This window comes from Dasypus novemcinctus, chromosome 6 (genome assembly GCF_030445035.2).
Source record: "Dasypus novemcinctus isolate mDasNov1 chromosome 6, mDasNov1.1.hap2, whole genome shotgun sequence".
Classification (NCBI taxonomy): domain Eukaryota; kingdom Metazoa; phylum Chordata; class Mammalia; order Cingulata; family Dasypodidae; genus Dasypus; species Dasypus novemcinctus.
In genome coordinates, this window is record NC_080678.1 from 9,263,312 (window position 1) to 9,282,591 (window position 19,280).

At 49.6% G+C, this 19,280-nt stretch overlaps 1 long non-coding RNA gene across 1 annotated transcript; it reads right to left on the bottom strand.

The window, feature by feature from the left end:
• Positions 1-17,563: 17,563 nt before the first annotated feature.
• On the bottom strand, positions 17,564-18,870 carry LOC131278656 (uncharacterized). Its single transcript, XR_009186035.1, has 2 exons — positions 18,765-18,870; positions 17,564-17,771 (listed from the first exon to the last, which is right to left on the bottom strand). It is a non-coding gene; the product is annotated as an uncharacterized lncRNA (long non-coding RNA).
• Positions 18,871-19,280: the final 410 nt, after the last annotated feature.

Genomic DNA, 19,280 nt, shown 5'->3' on the forward strand with positions numbered 1-19,280 from the left:
GCAAAGAGAGCGGGGTAAGGGTTTGAAACGCTTTAAGAGGGGGCGTTCCTTGATGATGGCTGGTGCTGGATCCGGGTGAACGGGGCGACCTCTGGGCCGTATCCACTGTCAATGTTATCTCTCACCGAAGGCATAGGGTGCTGATCGTTCGGTGGAACTAATGGGTTAGTGGCAGGCCGGATGCAGCGCCCAGGAACCCAGAGCGGCTGCGGCTCAGAATCTGGAAAGACGCAAGCAAAGCCCCTCCCCTGTGATAGGAAGGGAGCTGGATCTTGCCAACGATTTGTGGCAGGGTCTTTCCAATGGACAAGGGGAACTTGCGAGGGCTGCCACATGGGTCCCCAGTGCTTATGGGTAGGGGAGAGTCCACAGTCATCGAAGGTTAGGAGATTGTGATGAATGAGGTAGGCAGTCACGACGTTGGTGGGGGCCTTGTGGGGAGAGGAGGCCCTTTCTTTTTGAATGAGTAGCTTGAGCTGTTGGTGAGTGCGCTCGACGATTCCTTGCCCCTGTGGATTGTATGGAATGCCAAAATGATGCGTGATGTGATACATCTGCACGAAGCTGGCGAAGGCGGCACTGCGATATGCTGGTCCGTTGTCCAATTTGAGATCCCATGGAATTCCCATGAACAAAATAGCTTGGCGAAGCACTTGGACGCAGTGTTTAGCACTTTCCCCCGCAAGAGGGACTGCATAGCACAGATGCGAGAAGGTGTCAATTGCTACATGAAGATATTTGAGGCGGCCAAATGCACTGACATGAGTGACATCTAATTGCCACCTTGAGTTCGGGCGGAGGCCGCGGGGGGTTAACACCTTGAGGCTGCAAAGGTCCAAGTGGCAGCAAGGGCGCGCAAGTTCGGCACGCGCGCACAAGGTGCTTGCAAGTTTCAATGGGTATGTCTGGAAAGAGCTTTCGGATGGACCTCGCAGAGAAATGAAATTGGGAATGCAAGAGCTTAGCTTGATTGACAAAGTCCCCAAGCCGTGGCCCATCGGCAGGGCTTTCATGGAGGAGGACTGGGTTTACCTGGCGGCTGGACACAGAAGCATCAGCGAGGTCATTCCCTTGAGTCAGCGGTCCTGGTAGGCCAGAATGGCTTCTGATATGAGCAAAGAACCAGGGCTGCTGCCTCGCCTCAAGCAGTCGCTGTACGAAGGCGAGCGCTCGATCAATGTTTGAGTCACCTGGTAAGAAAGTGGCAAGCGGGAGGCTGCGGCACACTTGAAGAGTGTATAGGCTGTCAGTGAAGATGTTGAGAGACTGGTTTGGGTGGAGGTTAAGGACTGCAGCGACGGCTAGAAGCTCACCTACTTGAACAGAGAAGTCATTTGAGAACAGTAGTTGCTGTGGCTCAGGATTTCCAGGAGTGTATATAATGGCTGCAAATGCCGTTTTGGAGGCATCTGTGAAGGCAGTGATGGCTGAGGGGATCGGGTTCCGCGCGGGCAATGGATGGAACGGGTTGGAAAATGCCAATTGAGACATTCCCTGCAGCAATCGGTGATGAGGATAGTGGTTGTCAAAGGAGCCACGAAAGAGCTCTACTAGGCTCTGCATTTGGGCATTGTTCATGATGAGGGAGGTAACTTCCTTGGCATCTAAAGGCCAGACAATGGCGTGTGGTGGGATGCCATACGTTTGTATGGAGAGAAGTACTAAGTCAGTGGCCAACGCGATCCAGGCCCTTGTAAAAGGGCAGATTTTCGGGAGTTTGCTCTTTGACGTATGCAGAAAAAGGAGAGGGCCATCTTGCCACAAGAGACCTGTGGGAGTGATTGGCGTTGGCAGAACTAAAGCCAAAATTGGAAGGTCAGGGGAGAACCGCTCTAGGCGGCATTGCTGCAGAGCGGCGCTGACCTGTTGGACGGCTTCTCGGGCAGCGGGGGTGATGGTGATGCTGCGAGCGACTGCAGTTGGTGGGCTATCCTTGGTCTGCAAGAGCTCGAAGAGGGGCTGCATTTGCGCTGTTGTGATGGGAAGCGCCGAGCGAAGCCAATTGATTTGCCTGCAAAGTTGCTGGAGCTCGGTTAGCGTCATCTTATCAGAAAGGTGGATTTTTGGGCTTGCGGGTTGGATGAACCGATGAAAATGAAAGCCTAGGAATTGAAAAGGAGGTTGGAGGTTTATTTTGTCAGACTGCACAGTAAGCCCGAGGCTGGAGAGGTTTGTTATTATCGCCGAGAGCAGATCATTGAGGAGCGCATTGGAGCTCGCTGCTAAAAGGAGGTCGTCCATGTAGTGGAGGATGTATGTGTGCTCCGGATTGAACTTGGAGCGCAGCGGCTCAACAGCATGGTTGACATACAGTTGGCACATAGTCGGGCTGTTGCGCATGCCTTGAGGCAATACTCGCCATTGAAATGGCTGAGCTGTGCCTTGGTTGTTGATGCGTGGAATCGTGAACGCGAATCGTGGACAGTCCCGGGGGTGAAGAGGAATAGAGAAAAAGCAGTCCTTGATGTCAATGGTTGCTGCATGAAAATGTTGGGGGACTGCGGTGGGATGCGGGCATCCTGGCTGAGGTGACCCCATTGGTTTGATATGCTTGTTGATCTCGCGGAGATCGTGGAGGAGGCGGAACTTGCCAGTGCTCTTTTTGCTGATGACAAAGACTGGTGAATTGTAGGGACTAGTGGATGACTCTATGTGCCCTGCCTGTAGCTGCTCTTGGACGAGGGCGGAGAGAGCTTGTAATTTGTGAGCTGGTAAGGGCCACTGCTCGACCCAGATGGGCTCCTCTGTGTCCCACTCCAGAGGAATAGGGTCAGGTCTTGAGATGTGAGCAGTGGCCCCTAGTGGGGGGGGGGGGCAGCGCAGCTGAGAAGGCCTCTGTGGTAATTCGGGCTTTTAACTGGCTGAGGACATCTCTTCCCCACAAGATGGTCTGGACAGACGAAAGGACTAGTGGGCGAATTTGGCCTTCGTGGCCTTCTTGGTCACTCCAATGCAGAGGCTGGGATGTTTTCCAGGAGGCAGCAGCTCCCGTCGCGCCGATGACTTGAGGGCCGGTCTCTAGGGGCCAGTGATTGAACGCAGCGACTTCGAAGGGAATACAGGAGACTTCAGGGCCAGAATCCAGGAGCCCATCGAGCCATTGCCCATCGATTTTAAGCTCTAATGAGGGTCTCTGGCTGTGCGTGATGGGCATTGTCCACATTATGGCTTGGGAAGTCTTCTGAGGGCCTCTTGGGCGTGGGGCTGAGGCCTGCCCTGCTGGGAGTTTAAAGGTTCCACTTGGGTGGAACGGCAGTCGCGGGCCCAGTGATATCCTTTCCCACAACGTGGACACGGCGTAGAAGGGCCCCTTGGCCGTCGCATCGGCGGGTCTGAGCGAGGCGCTGGGCCTGGCTGGGAGCACTCGCGGACGAAGTGGCCGGGCTGGCCGCACCGAAAGCAGACGGAAGTGGAGGTGGATGAAACAGCCATGGCAGACGCAAAGGCAGCGGTGAGCGTTTTGACTTGCGGGTCGACGTCGTGGCAAGCAAGGACCCACTCGTGCAGAGCTTTATCACGTATGTGAAGGACTACGGCTCGGAATGGCGCAAGGCATCCGTCTATGATAAGTTCTTTGGCCAGCGCAAACTGGGCATCCGCGCTGGAATTCTTCCGCTGACAGGCTTCCAGGACGCGGGCGACAAATGCTGGGAAAGTCTCATTAGAGTCTTGAAGCAGTTGCGCGAGCTTGGTGGGCTGCTTGGTGGAGACTAGAGAGAAAGACCGCTGGACAAGGACTTTTACCCGGTGCCAAAACCCTGGGTCAATTTGGAGGTAAGAACGAGGGTCTGCATAATTGTTGGTCCCCGTGTATGCATCGGAGGGATTGAGGACGCCAGCTTGGGCATTCTCCACGATTTGTCGGTCAACAGCCGCTTGGTAATGGGCGCGCCATTCAATAAATTGACCCGGCGTCAGGATAGCACGGGCTAGTGCAATCCAGTCATATGGGAGAACGAGTTGGGTCCCCAACTCCTCAAGTAGTTGCTGTGCATAAGGGCTGCCAATTCTGTCTTCCTTTACAGCTTTGCGGAGGGTTCTGACCTCTTCCGCTGTAAAGGGTAGCCAAGTTTGGGGTCGCTGCAGCGTGGGCTGTGGATTCAGCGGATACAGCTGGGGGGTTTGAGAAGACGTGGCACCGGGGACTGATGGAGCAGCCAAGGCAGGTGAAGGGCTATTGCCGTACAGCGGCGGCAAGGGATAAGCGGAACACGGGTGAGAAAATGGCGGCTTAGCGGTTTCCAGGCGACAACAAAATGGTGGCGGGACCCTTCCGGGCGCCGGACAAGATGGCGGAGCAGCCACATCCAGCAGCGGACAAAATGGCGCGAGGGGCGCTTCCGGTTTAGCAGAAGATGGCGACCATGCTGTTTCCGGGCCCGAACCGGATGCTGACTGGGCAGGAAGAGGCGGGTAGAGGCGGGAGGAGGAGGACACCGGCGGAGAAGAAGCCGGATGTGCGCCATCTTGGGCAGAAGTGGGGGAAGAAGGCGGAAGTCCGCCATCTTGGGGAGCGGCAGGAATGGTTTCTGTCTGCTGCGGGGAGCTCAGGCGGGGAGGTTCGCGCTCGAGAGCGGCAGCAAGTTGGTTAGACAAGGAGTCAGTGTCGGCGGACTCATCGGGATCACAGTCTAGAGGCCGTTTGGGAGAAGCTTCATAAACGGCTTCGGTCGGAGCGCCAAGGAGACAGGCGCGAATGGCAACGAGAACGGGTAAGAGGCCTGTTGGGAAGGTGCATTTCTCGTGCTCCATGGCGGAGGTGACTCAATCTATGAGTCGCGAATAGGTGTCCGGGCTCCAGAGTTGGCAGGTGGCGAGCCACGGATTAAAAGGGAGCAAGAGATCCCAGTACTTTTGGAGCTGCCGCAAGGAGACGCAGACTCCATTGGCATCGAGCAGGGCAGCGAGGGCCCTGACCTGCGGCGCCTGACGCAATGACAAAGAGGCGCCCATGATGGGATAGGGACGGGACGACGGCGAGGGGTCCCTTGGGGCTCGTCCGGGTGAGGGGTCCCTACCTGGAGAGGAGGACGATCACAGCAGCAGCAGCAGCAGAGAGGGGCCGGGGGAGGAGCCGCCACGTTGGGCGCCAGTTGTAGCTGAGCGTCCTCACTTTTCGTCCTCACTCAGGCCCAAAAGTCAGGGGGGCTTGCTCCTGCCGAACCACCGGCGGGGGGTGCCCCAAGAGGGAGCACTGGTTCTCCAGGCATGGGGGACGCGCGGTTGGGGAAAAACCACGGAGACCGCTTGAGCGCAAGAACAGGTCTGCTTTATTACGGAAGTACACTTAGCTATATAGGGTTGGGTAGAGGGAGGGGCATGATGAAGGGAGGGTTGGCTAAGGGGCGGCTGTGGACAGGCTGAAGCTGATGGATAGGCCTGAGGTAAGCAGTTACTGGGGAAGAGGGCAGATTGTAGGTTGGCAATATGGGCGGGACTGGCGGGAAGGACGGCGGGGGCTGAAAGGGGAGGAGGGGCGGAGAAAGGCGGCAACAATGGCAACTCCAAATAAGGTGACAGAAGATGTTGCAGGTATGCCCGTGGTCCTGAAAACTTATGCACAGAAAACGCTTAGCACCGATTCAAACATATCAGAGAAATTAAAGAAATACATTGACTAAAACACCTGCAATAGAAGATGTGAAAAATCCTGCTCAAGAAAACCAACTAATAGGAAAAATACTAGACTATCCCCAGATGTTGACTTCTCAGTCAAATAAAAAGCCATGGGTGACCTGTTAGAACTTTTGGAAACACCAAAAGAACACCTTGAGCCAAGGATTACCAGTGAATTAAACAAGAAACCAGCAAGAAGAAAGAAAAGTGAGGTTGAACATTTCTCAGGCTTACAAAGGCTTATGGCAGAACCCAAATAAAAGATGCCCTGTTTGGAAATTGACTATACTAGATTTGAGGAAATGTTTGCGCTTAGAAACAAAAATCAGGTAAAAACATTACATAGTCATGACATGTCATCTAGAATGTGTTCTCCCAGTTTCGGTATAATTTTTTTAAGTAGGCAACATAATTGGATGTCTCTCCTCAAAGCAGTCTGTGTGTGACACAGAGGATAATTGTAGGCTGTAGCCAGAACCCATTTGGAGCCTTATTGAGGGAATAGACTCCCTGAGAAAAGGAAGGAGTCAAAAGTATGACTACACATTTTAGGAAGAGTTTTTCAGAGAGTGAATGAGTTAGGTTTGTCTTCACATGTGTGAAAATGTGTTTGAAGGAAAGGAGTTCAGATCACTAGTTCTATGTTGTTCCAGACACTACTGCCACGATCACACAGTAGAAATGTGATCCCAGGGGTCACAATTTTAATAATAGGGCAATAGAAATAGAGAGTGGGTATCCTTGAGAAGAACCTGAGTGTTGGGATTGGGTTTTTTCCCCCCTAAAGATTTATTTATTTATTTATTTCTCTCCCCCCACCCTCCCCATGTCTGTTCTCTGTGTCCATTTGCTGCATGTTCTTCTTTTGTCTGCTTCTGTTGTTGTCAGCTGCATGGGAATCTGTGTTTCTTTTTGTTGCGTCATCTTGTTGTGTCAGCTCTCCGTGTGTGCAGCACCATTCCTGGGCAGGCTGCACTTTCTTTTGCGCCGGGCGGCTCTCCTTTGGGGTACACTCCTTGCGCGTGGGGCTCCCCTACATGGGGGACACCCCTGCGTAGCACTGCACTCCTTGCGTGCATCAGCACTGTGTGTGGACCAGCTGCACACAGGTCAAGGAGGCCCGGGGTTTGAACCATGGACGTCCCATGTGGTAGATGGATGCCCTAACCACTGGGCCAAGTCCACTTCCCTTTTTTTTCCTCTCTTTTAAAAATTTTTATTGTGGTAACTTATACATAATATAAATTTTCCCACTTTCACCACTTCCAAGTATACAATTCAGTGGCATTAATTACACTTACAGTGTTGTTCTACCATCACCAACAATCATTATGCAAACATCCATCACCACAAACAGCGACTCTGTATCCATTAAGCATTAACTCCACATTTCCCACCCACCGTTTTGGGATTGGTTTTCAGAGAGATTACTGCATTGAAAGAAGTTTGGCAGAATTCCAGAAATTTAAATGTTTTCCTGTTTAACTTTAGCAATGATATTTGATTAGGAATTCATTACTTCCTATATAATGTGTCATATTACTATAACACAATATCTTACAATCATATTGGTGTAACATTACATCCAAACCTTATATCGCATATATTCTTTCTATATATATACCTTTTTTCTTAATCTCATCCTCCCAACCCTAACCCCCTCAAGCCTGTAAAGCCCCACCCAGTATTATCCCTATGCCCCCGTCTTATCCCTTCACTGCACAATGACTTACCTCCACTTTATCATAGATTTCACCCTTATAGACATCAGCTCACAGCCTTGTCTCCCCCCTATTTCCTGTAAGCCTGTTGTCCATCTCTAGCTCTCTGAGACAGCTTGATTTGCTTAATTCATATCAGAGCAGTCATGGAATTTGTCCTTCGATGCCTGGCTTGCTTTACTCAACATAAGGTCCTCAGGATTCATCCATGTTATCCCATGTGTTGGTACTATATTCCTTCATACAGCTGAGTAATATTCCATTGTGTGTATATACCATGTTTTGTTTATCCATTCATCTGTTGATGGGGTGTATTAGTCAGCCAAAGGGGTGCTGATGCGAAATACCAGAAAGCTCTTGACTTTTACAGGGGTATTTATTTAGGGTAGGAGCCTACAGATACCAGGCCATAAAGCATAAGTTACTTTCCTCACCAAAGTCTATTTTCACATGTTGGGGGAAGATGGCTGCTGATGGCTGTGAGGATTCAGGCTTCCTGTGTTCCCCGGGGCTCAGCTCCTCTTTTTTCTCCACAAGGTGAGCTGTGGGCTAGCAGGTGAATGGCTCTGTCTCTCTCCTTGGGATTTCTGCTATGTTTAAGGAGCCATTTCTATTCCTCTGTATACTTCTCCTGGCTCAGTTCCTCTCTATTTGGGGCTTGCCTTGCTTTTCTCTGTGTGCATACTTCCTGGGGCTCCAGCTTAAGGCTTCAGAATCAAACTCCAACATCAAAACTCCAATATCAGAAACCCCCAACTCTGTCCTTTGCCATGCCTTTTATTCATGAGTCCCCACCCACCAAGGGGTGGGGACTCAATGCCCTAATGAGGTGGCCCATTCAAAACCCTAATCATAACTCAATCATACCCAGGTACAGACCAGAATACAAACACAATAATCCAATATCTATTTTTGGAATTCATAACCATATCAAACTGCTACAATGGGCATTTGGGTTGATTTCAACTTTTGGCAATAGTGAATGCCGCTGTCAACACTGGCGTGCATATATCAGTTCATTTCCTTGTTTTCAGTTCTTCTGGGTATATACCAAGCAGTGGAATTGCAAGGTCATATGGGAAATGTATAGCTAGTTTTTTTTAAGAACCACCAAACTGTCCTCCAGAATGGTTGGATCCTTGTACATTCCCACCAGCAGTGGATGAGGGTTCCTGTCCCTCCACATCCTCTCCAACACCTGTAGTCCTCTGTTCCTTTAATAGCCAGTAGTCTAATGGGCAAGATGGTATCTCATTGCAGTTTTGATTTGCATTTCCCTAATAGCTAGTGGAGGATGCTGGGGGCTGAAGTTGCAGGGAAGGGGAGGGACTGCTTCATGAGTTTCCTTTTGGGGTGATGAAAATATGTTGGAACTGATAGCGATGGTGGTTGCCTAACATTGTGAATGTGCTAAACAACAATGAATGGTTCATTTTAAAATGGCAATTTTTATGCTTTGTGAATTTCATCTTACTTTTATAAAAGCTAAAAATGTGAACACACAGAAGACTCTTTAAGTATCTTCTTCTGTATTAAAAGTGAAAAATGCCTGCTACACATCAGTGTAATTGTACAACCCACATTTGTTATATGAGTATAAATATACATATTCACTTACATGCCTAGATATATACATGTGTGTAATTTGTATTTATAGTATTTGTATATGCTTTGGAATTGACTCATGTAATTGGAAAGATATATTTTGGTGTATGAGTGGTGCTGTTATCGGTAATTTATATTTATTATTTGTGCTCATCTAAATTTTCTAAGATAAACTCGTTGCTTGGTTTAAAAGTTGTTAAAGCTTCAGGAGCTAGGAGAAGAGGAACAAATTTTTCTTGGGGCGTGCAGGGGTCAAGGGTACCTGGAATGCCAGTGGGCACTGGATGACAGGGGCTGGGCACGGGTGCCAGAGAGAGCCGCTGTGCCCGGGCGAGGGCCAGCCGTGCTGCCCCCAGGTGAGTGGCAGGGGGTCGTCTTTGGTGTGAGGATGGGGCGTTGGCTGTTGTGGTCCCTGCTCCCAGGGATCCTGGAGTAGGAGCTCACTACATTCCTGAAGGAATTTATTTGAACACCATGGAAACGCCAACACACAGAATGCCCAGACTCAAACCTAAATTTTGCTCTGAAGTCAAAGGCACTGTCCTCGATCGCGTGTCGTTGAGCGTCTGAAGTGGGTTCTCTGGCTCCGAGTCCAGTGTCCTCCATTCAGTCTCGCCTCTGGGCCATGCCTGCCAGCTCCATTCCTGGAATTCTAGAGAGCCCTGGGCATTGCATAAATTAGGAACCCACCCCGTGGATGCTAACGGGAGGCTGCCCTCCTTGCCCTCTGCCCCAGTCACACCCTCAGGGAAAGAAAGCCTGTGACTGTCTCCCTGCCTGGACCCCCAGTTGCCTGCCCTGGGCCAAGACAGGGGAGAGTGATCAGGCCTGGAGCTCAGGGTCCACCCTCCTCCACCTGGCCCACCAGGGACGTCTCAGGACCACCCGGCCGCTGCCAGGCTCCAAGGGACTAAGAGGGGGCAGGGGTGAGGATGGCAGAGCTGGTGTCTGGAGGAGAGGGAGGGCAGGCTGGGGGGCCTCCTGCAGGGGTGCCACAGCCAGGACCCGTCAATGGGTGACCAGATGGGAGACAAGGATGGAGTGCACCCCTGGGGTGTCAACCATGGCACTGGGGGCTCCAGACCAGGAGGCAGGAGAAATTCCTGAGCTCAAGGAGGGCCTGGGATGTCCCCCAGGATGGCGACCCTGACCTCGCTGCAGGGGGGCTGCAGGGCAGCCGGGCAGGGTGAGGCCTGGGGCTGGCCCAGGAGGGTCTGTAGATTAGTTATTATTATTGTATTGTTGCTAGAGTCTTTATTTTGATCCTGGCACCATGGTTCTGTAAGAAAATGTCCTTCATTTCATAAAATACTCATTAAAGTATTTATTAGAGATAAAGGTGCATCATATCTGTGATTTACTTTCTAATGGTAAAAATAGTGTCTATAGCGACAAGGAAATAATCACAAAGATTTATATTTGGGTATTTTAGATAAAGGGGTCTTTTTTCCTATTTTTGCAACTTTTCCATGAGTGTGAAATTATTTCCCAGAGAAATAATTTTATTTTTGAAAGTGTATATCTCTGCTGATGGCACATCACTCACACCCTGTAGGCTGCCCAGCAAATCCCCTAAAAATTAATCAGTCCCAATCAGTCCCTCTACAGGGTCTGTCTAGGATAGATGAGTCATAAGAGCTTCAGCTCACTGGAAAGGCCCTTGGCCACAATTCCTCAGTAGAATCTTCTAGAGCACAGGACCCTTCCTGTGATGAGTCTACCTGGGCATTAACCCAGTAAACTTGGAGAGCTCCTAACAGCTGTGTCTAAAGACAAAGAAAGTAGCATAAGTCAGCTGACGACGTAGTGAAGGGAGAGCCAGTCATGCCCCTGGGTGCTGGCTCAGGCTTTCTTTCAGCCTCCGGAGCAGGGTTCTCAGCCGTGGACTGCCGACGTTTGGTCTAGATAATTCTAGGCTGTGGGAGATGGCCTGTGCCCTGCAGGTCGTTTAGCAGCATCCCAGCCTCTACCCACTGGATGCCAGGAGCAAGGCCCCTCCAGTCAACCACAAGCATCCCCAGACATTGCCAAGTGACCCTGAGGGACACACTTTCTGCTGCTTGAGAGCAACTGCCCTAAAGCCCTCAGTTCAGCAGTTTATCATGAAATGCAAATTGATTTCACCTTTGAAAATGCTTCTTAAATTCAAACTCCCAGTCTGATGCCCTCATGAACATTCATGGAGGTTTGCTAGGGATGGAGTTGTGTCCCCACAAAGGGCAGGCTCAGGCCCCAGCCCCGTGTCCTGTGGTGCGGCGGCTTGCTCGGTCGGTAGAGGTGGGGTCTGGCTGCGGACGAGGGGTCGGTCCCACTTGGGACGAGGGGTCGGTCCCACTTGGGACGAGGGGTCGGTCCGGCAGCAGACGAGGGATCGGTCTCACAAGGGGTTGCGCGGTTTGGCTGACGGGGTCGCCTGGCGAAGCCGGCGACGAAGGGGTCGCCCGGAGAAGCAGGCGACGAACTGGGGACAAGGGAGGCCAGGCCCTTGTCGGGGGCTCTCAGGACTGGAGGGTGCACGGCAGAAGAACTACCGCGGAGACAAGGTAAACACGCAAGTCCAACTTTATTGAGGGAGAGGCAACAGTTTTATAGGGGCTGGGGAAGGCTGATTGGTCGAAGCCACGCCCTGTTCTGATTGGTTGCTGGTGAAAGGTCAGTGGGCGGTACTGGACGGGGGAGGGGTGGTGGTTAGGGATTGGCCGTCACTGTTGCTGGGGGAAGGGGCAGGGTTTAGGGATTGGTGGCTGCTGTTGCTGGGGTGGAGGGCAGACTTGAGTTTCCCGCCCACGCCTGGCTGTTGCTGCTGTCGGGGGAGGGGAAAAGGGCAGACTGGAATTTTCCACCCTGCGCCTGCGCAGGGAGAAAGAAGAAGAAGGGTGCCGCCCTACAGGCATCGTGTGGCGCCATCCGGGAGGAGGGGCGGCCGCGGAAGCATGGCTGCCGAGAAGGGGAGACCCGAGGGCACTCTGTGCCCATGCCGAGCTCCCTTCAGGGGTGGCGGTGAGTCCGACCAGCCACCCTATTATGGGGGCAGCAGCTTGGCCTGCCGCGGCTGCTCCCCCGCCAGGCCAGCAAACCACACTTCAGCCCGAGGGGTGACCGCATTTCCCCCTTCTTTTCAAATAAGGACCAGGATGGCAGCAGCAACAAGTAGCTGAGGCCCAAGAGGCAGTAAGCAATGAGGGAAGCGGGGCTGAAGAGGGAGGTGAGTATGACGGGGATATAAATGTACAATTTAGGGGGTGGTATCTTGCCGTTGCAAGCAAGGGTGGCCAATGTCCAATTCTTGTTGATCTCGGCGGCTATAAGATCCATCTGTTGTTAAAAGTCCAGGATGACAGCGCGTTGCAGGTAGTTGATCTCTCCTTGGCAGCGAAGACATTGTAGGAGAGGATTACTTTTTCCTGCCAGAGGCTTACTGTCCAATTAAAAGGCTGATGGCTGGGGTTGGTGAGTGCAATGGGGAGTGTGAGGAAAAGAAGGGTGATGGTTTTGGACAAGAGGAGGCTTGGTGAAGTCATTATGGGAGGAAGATAAGGAGTAAAGCATAAAAGAGGATAATAAACAGAAAGGCGATGGAGAGTAGAATTCGTTGGCCAAGGTTCCAATCTTCTGGTGCGGTAGCGGCTAGATAGATGGCGGAAAATATTATCAAGAAAGCAAAGGTTATGAGGAAGAAATAAAGTATTAAAGGCTGTGGGGGAAGTGAGAAGATCATTTAGAGGATAGGGTTGAGAATGGTATGTTTAAGACAGAAGCTTTGTGGTTTGTAGGAGACTGCTTTATAAACGAAGGAGAATGAGGGCAGTAAATATAGTAACGATAGATAAGAAGATGACAGTGAGGAGGAGTCTTTGTTTAAGGTTCCAATCGTCAGGCGCAACAGTGGCTAGGCCGATAGCGAGGGGTGTTGCTAAATAGACAATGGCTTCAAAGACAAAATCATCTTCTGTTTCCTTAAGAATAACTTTTCTTTAAATACTTAGTAGCATGCAATATTAGAAACCGTTTCCTAAAAGCAAGTTGGCAGGGGAGCTTGGTTGCTGTTAATCTTTCCTGTTATAAAATTACATTTTATTATTATTATCATCAATTTAGTTTTACATATATATATTTAAGAATGACCTTTTGGAATTAGCCATTTAATACCTTAATGTAAACTATTGAAGATAAATTTTATCTTTACAGAACACATTCCCTTATGTAAAGTTATCACAATACCTTTTACACTTGCCGCATGCAAATTAAGTTTCAAGAGTTTATGAAAAATTAGCCATCCTACTTTAGGACAAAATACGTCTTTTTGCAAAACTTATTACATTTCCGTTAGCATTTTTACAAACTTTTAACCTTTTTAATATTCATATAAGTTTTACATTCTTTATATTATCCTGCAAAGAAAAATAAGTTATTCATTTTAATCTAGGCAAGAACAACTTTTTATGAAGACGTACAGTTAATTTTGTTAATTAAGACTTACAATTTTTTAAAATTGTAGATATCTTATTAACATTTAAACTTATGTATTAATATAATAAACTTAAGTATTAATATAAGCGCTTATTTAATTTTTGGCCATTTGAATAGAGCTCTTTTAAAGATTTCTAGTAATTTATATTTACCATCCGGAGGTATCACAATATATGTTGACATTGAACGAACAGACAGACAAACACAGAACAATTACAACACATTAACAGAAATATATAATTTATTTACAGTTGACTCATAATTCTTACTTTCTTGGTATAGCTGCTTTTAAATCCTTTTTTATATAGCATATCATAGATTATACCCTTCAAGATTTCTTCTGGACTTCATGTTGCCTGTAATAAGCCAGGAGGGAATCTTTTACCATCCTGCTCCACAGCAAAAGTGACCCTATCTATAAGGCGAGTATAGGTGTCCGGGTCCCAAAGCTGACACGTGGTAAGCCACGGATTAAAGGGGAGAAGAAGGTCCCAATATACTTGAAACTGTTTGAAAGAGATCTTACACCGGTGAGTGTCTAGGAGACCGGCGGGGGCCCGAACTTGCGGGGCTTGCTTAGCAGATAGGATGTTACCCATTGCTAATGGCCTTTTGGAGCCGATAAGAAAAGGGGCCCTTACCTTGAGAGCGCGGCGATGGGAGCCGAGGTGCGCGGTGAGACGAGGGGTCGGAGCCGATGGGACTCCGACGGTTGTCGCGGGCCAAAAGAAGGCCCCGACGAGGGGAGGGTGGGACGACGAGCAGTGGAGCAAGGCAAAGGGGAGCAAGCATGGAGGGGAGGAGGCAGAGGTGAAGGCAGGGGTGGAGGTGCTCAGGCACGCGCTCCTGAGAGTTTTATTGGCGCCTCTTAATCATAGCGGGTTGGTATAAGCCCCCGACATGGAAGGAGAAAGCCATCCAGCGATTCTCCCAGACCGCCGTGGATCGTATGAGGTCACCAAGGTTCAGGAGCAGCAATGCAGAGCGAAAAGATAGGGGTGAGAAGAGAGGAGAGTGTAGGGCTATGGTAGGGTTACTTCAGACGTGCAAGCGTGTGCTCCCGAGAAATCCAAGGCTCCTCTTAATCATAGCGGGTCGGTATAAGCCCCCGACATGGAAGGAGAAAGCCATCCAGTGATTCTCCCAGACCGCCGTGGATCGTATGAGGTAGCCAAGGCTCAGGTAGCAGCAATGTTGCACGAGAGAAGTCCCAAGGTGAGAAGAGAGGAGGGCGTAGGGCTGTGGTAGGATTACTTCAGACATGCAAGCGCGTGCTCCCAAGAAATCCAAGACTCCTCTTAATCATAGCGGGTCGGTATAAGCCCCCGACATGGAAGGAGAAAGCCATCCAGCGATTCTCCCAGACCGCCGTGGATCATATGAGGTAGCCAAGGCTCAGGTAGCAGCAATGTTGCACGAGAGAAGTCCCAAGGTGAGAAGAGAGGAGGGGGGGGGGCTGCCAGGTTATGGAGTGAGGCTGTGGTGGAGTTGCCTTGCCCCACGTTGTGCTGTGGTGGGGTTGCTTTGCCCCACGTTGGGCGCCAGCTGCGGTGGCTTGCTCGGTCAGTAGAGGTGGGGTCTGGCTGCGGACGAGGGGTCGGTCCCACTTGGGACGAGGGGTCGGTCCCACTTGGGACGAGGGGTCGGTCCGGCAGCAGACGAGGGATCGGTCTCACAAGGGGTTGCGCGGTTCGGCTGACGGGGTCGCCTGGCGAAGCCGGCGACGAAGGGGTCGCCCGGAGAAGCAGGCGACGAACTGGGGACAAGGGAGGCCAGGCCCTTGTCGGGGGCTCTCAGGACTGGAGGGTGCACGGCAGAAGAACTACCGCGGAGACAAGGTAAACACGCAAGTCCAACTTTATTGAGGGAGAGGCAACAGTTTTATAGGGCTGGGGAAGGCTGATTGGTTGAAGCCACACCCTGTTCTGATTGGTTGCCGGTGAAAGGTCAGTGGGCGGTACTGGACGGGGGAGGGGTGGTGGTTAGGGATTGGCCGTCACTGTTGCTGGGGGAAGGGGCAGGGTTTAGGGATTGGTGGCTGCTGTTGCTGGGGTGGAGGGCAGACTTGAGTTTCCCGCCCATGCCTGGCTGTTGCTGCTGTCAGGGGAGGGGAAAAGGGCAGACTGGAATTTTCCGCCCTGCGCCTGCGCAGGGAGAAAGAAGAAGAAGGGTGCCGCCCTACAGGCATCGTGTGGCGCCATCCGGGAGGAGGGGCGGCCGCGGAAGCATGGCTGCCGAGAAGGGGAGACCCGAGGGCACTCTGCGCCCATGCCGAGCTCCCTTCAGGGGTGGCGGTGAGTCCAACCAGCCACCCTATTATGGGGGCAGCGGCTTGGCCTGCCGCGGCTGCTCCCCCGCCAGGCCAGCAAACCACACTTCAGCCCGAGGGGTGACCGCACTGTGGTGAGAACCCATCTGTAAATAGACCTTGGAAGACGCCATTAGTTAAGGTTGCCCAAACTGAGGGTGGCCTTAATCCAACAGGGCTGACGTCCTCGTACACAAAGGAACTTGGACATGGAGAGAAAGCCACGGGGAGGAGCAAGAATGTGAGGTCTACAGAACCCCCAAGAGAAAGGAGAAGCTGCTGCCATGTGCACTGTCAGGTGACAGAAAAGCCAAGACTAAGGGTTGGGGGCAGCCAGCCCCAGAACGCCACAGTTTTTGGAGAGAAATCATCACCTTGCCAATGCCTTGACTTTGGACTTCTCCTAGCCTCAGATCCATGAGTCTATAAATTTCTGTTTTCAAGCCAACCCTTTGTGTAGCATTTGGTGTAGCAGCTGAGAAACAAAGGCCATTACTTCCAGCAATTTTAGGCTTGATTTTTAAAAATGTTTATTGGGAACTTACTAAGAACCAGGCAAATGTAGTAAGCACTTTACATGTGTTTTCTCTTTTAACCTTCAAGTCACCTCTAGGAGGTAAGTCTACATAGCAGACCCATTTTACGGATGAATAACCAGGCTCCAGGAAGGTAAGAGGAAAAGCTGGGAGTCAAAGAGCTGCTGGATTTTGAAACCTGCACTTTCCACCTCTGAGCATCTGGCCTTCCGTTTGCTGAATAAATAACTGTTATTTTTAGCCAAGTGTAAAATCATTCTCAAATGGCTTAGAGTACCCCTTAATGTTCTTCCATGGGTACGTACCACACATGGACCAGCTCATCCTCGTGGGCACGGGGCTTTCCCAGTTTCAGACTTGAAAGATCTTGGTCCTGGGAGCCTCTCGGTCCCAGGAGAACAGGAGGATTAGTCACTTTGCTTACGTCCTCAGCTTCCCAGGACAGCTGTGACAAAGCACCACCAACCAGGTGGCTTAAAAGAACAGCAACTGGGAAGTGGATGTAGCTCAGTGGCTGAGTGCCGGCTCCCTATGCTTGAGGCCCTGGATCAATCCCCAGCCTGGTATCTCAAAAACAAAACAAAAACAAAACAAAACAAAATAACAGCCATCGATCCTCACCCAGTTTTGGAGCCTGGAAGTTTGAAATCAAGAAGCCAGTGGGGCCGAGCTCCCGCTGAGGACTGTAGGGTTCTGGAAGCAGCTTGCTGGCAGTCCATGGTGCTCTCTGCCTTGTGTCATAAAGTGTTCTCTGCTCTGCTCCTTGGCCATCATCTCTGTCTGTCTGTGTCCAGTTTCCTCTCCTTGTAGGACATCAGTCATACTGGAGCCTGGCCCACCGTAATCCAGTTTGGCTTCATCCTGACTAATCAAAACTTCAAAGATCCTATTTCCAAATACGATCAAATCCCGATTATTTGAAGTATTAACAAATCCAAACTTACAATTCTGTCAGGTCACATAAACGAGGCAGGCCCCTTAGCACTATAAATTCCTGTGCTGGGGTTTTCTCATGGAGATCTGTGGGTTTGAGTAAGAGTCACCCTGTCTGCTCATTTGAGCAGCTCTATGTAAACTGGAGGTGGGCAGGTGGAGGGTGGGTGCTCCTGCTAGCTTTGAAGTGCAAACACCAGTGGTATGAGCTAGTCAGTTTGATGCAAGCATGGGTTTGGTGCAGAAACAGAGCACTTAGTATAGACACATTTATCCTGTTCTTTTATAAAACAGCTTCTTCCTAAATTAAATTTCAATGACATTATCTAAAATTTCCTAGTTTTATTTCCATGAATAGAGGAAGCTAAATGGTGTAAGTTTACAGACACATTTATTGAATGAAGATTAATATGGAATACAAATGGATTATTACATTTTTGCAATTTTATTGCAAAAATTATTCTATGGTGATACTAATATATCACTAAACTAAAATTGTCATATTTTTTTTCTTCTACTTCTCAGCTAAACATCTTCAGTGTCTTTTCTAGTTTTCACTTTTTTGGTTTGAATGTTCTTTTCCTGTGTGGAAAGAAAAATATCTCATAAGTAATTTAAAAGAACCATTTTCTGTGATCAACCCTACTATGTAAAACACACAAGATGAAACCAAATTCTAACTAGGTGCTATGCAGATTTTAGTTCTAGAAAGTTCTATGCAGAGTTTAGTTCTAGAAAGTTGATTTTGAACTTTGGAAACAAGTTTTAAGATAGATCCTGTTAAGTTATTTAACAGCCTCTAGGAGCTCCTTAGTCCACTGCCATCTTGCTGGTTGTCCTCCACAATTAGCTTTTTCTGGAAACTGTATAAAGTATGAGAGCACACACCTGAGGAGCTAACCAGGAAGTAAAGCACATGTCCCCTAATGCTTTAGGACACCCATTTTAAAAAGTCAGATGTCAGCTTTTCCTTCCAGATTTTAATTTTCTAGATGGATAAGCCTGACAAGTAAGGAAACTGTGGGTACATTATGCATATTAGATTTCAACCACGTATGATCAAAATGAGAGGGTTTGTTACATGAAGGCCTGGGTATCTAAAAAGAGAATTCAACCAGGAACACTTCCCTCTCCAGCTACTCAGCAAGATGCTGTCGTGCTTAGAGGGCACACCTGAAGTAGTCTTCAATCACACCTGGACATTATGGAGTCACAGACTGGCTTCTTCCTAGAGGGAGTTTGATTTAGAAGACCTAAGAGTTGTAGCCCTGATTACATTCTATACTTCTGAATTCACTTTTTCTGAGTGGAATTTTTTTAAGGTTTCTTTTTATTTACTTATTTCTCACTGCCTTCTACCCCCCATGTTATTTTGAGCTTGCTGTCTGCTCTCTGTGTCTCTTCATCTTTTTATTTTAGGAGGCACCGAGAACCAAACCTGGGATCTCTCATATGGAAAGGAGGTACCCAATGGCTTGAGCCACCTCCAACCCTCCTCGATCTGTCTCTCACAGTATCTACTCATTGTGTCTCTTCATTGTATCATCTTGTTGCCAGGCTGTTGTGTCAGCTCACCGTCTTGCATGTTTTCTTTAGGAGACACAGGGAACCAATCCTGGGACCTCCCATGTGGTAGGTGGGTGCCCAGCTGCTTGAGTCACATCTGCTTCCTGGTATTTATAATTAGAAAAAATGTCAATATCTGTAGAATTTTTTTTCTCTTCTATTATGAATTGAAAAATAGATTACAAACTTTTCTATAAAAAGATAAAATATTTAAAATTTTAAGAGCCAAATAGTAAAAAGTCAGCTCCTGTTACAGGGCAGTCAGTAAACACCCAGAGCTCTCTGAGCTAGCTGAGGCACCTGTTTGGGGGTTCCAGGAGGCCAGAAGAGCATCCTGCAGCATCCTTGAAGGAATGGAGGGAGGAGGCTGCCCACCTGCAGAGAAGATTCATCAATAGAGTGTTCCACACCCCAGAGGCCAGTGCCCATCCTCCACTGGAGGCACAAACTGCCTTGGGAACTGTTCCCCAGCTAGAACAGAAAGCTCCACTTCCCAAAAATGGGGGAGGAAGAGATGGTTGTGTA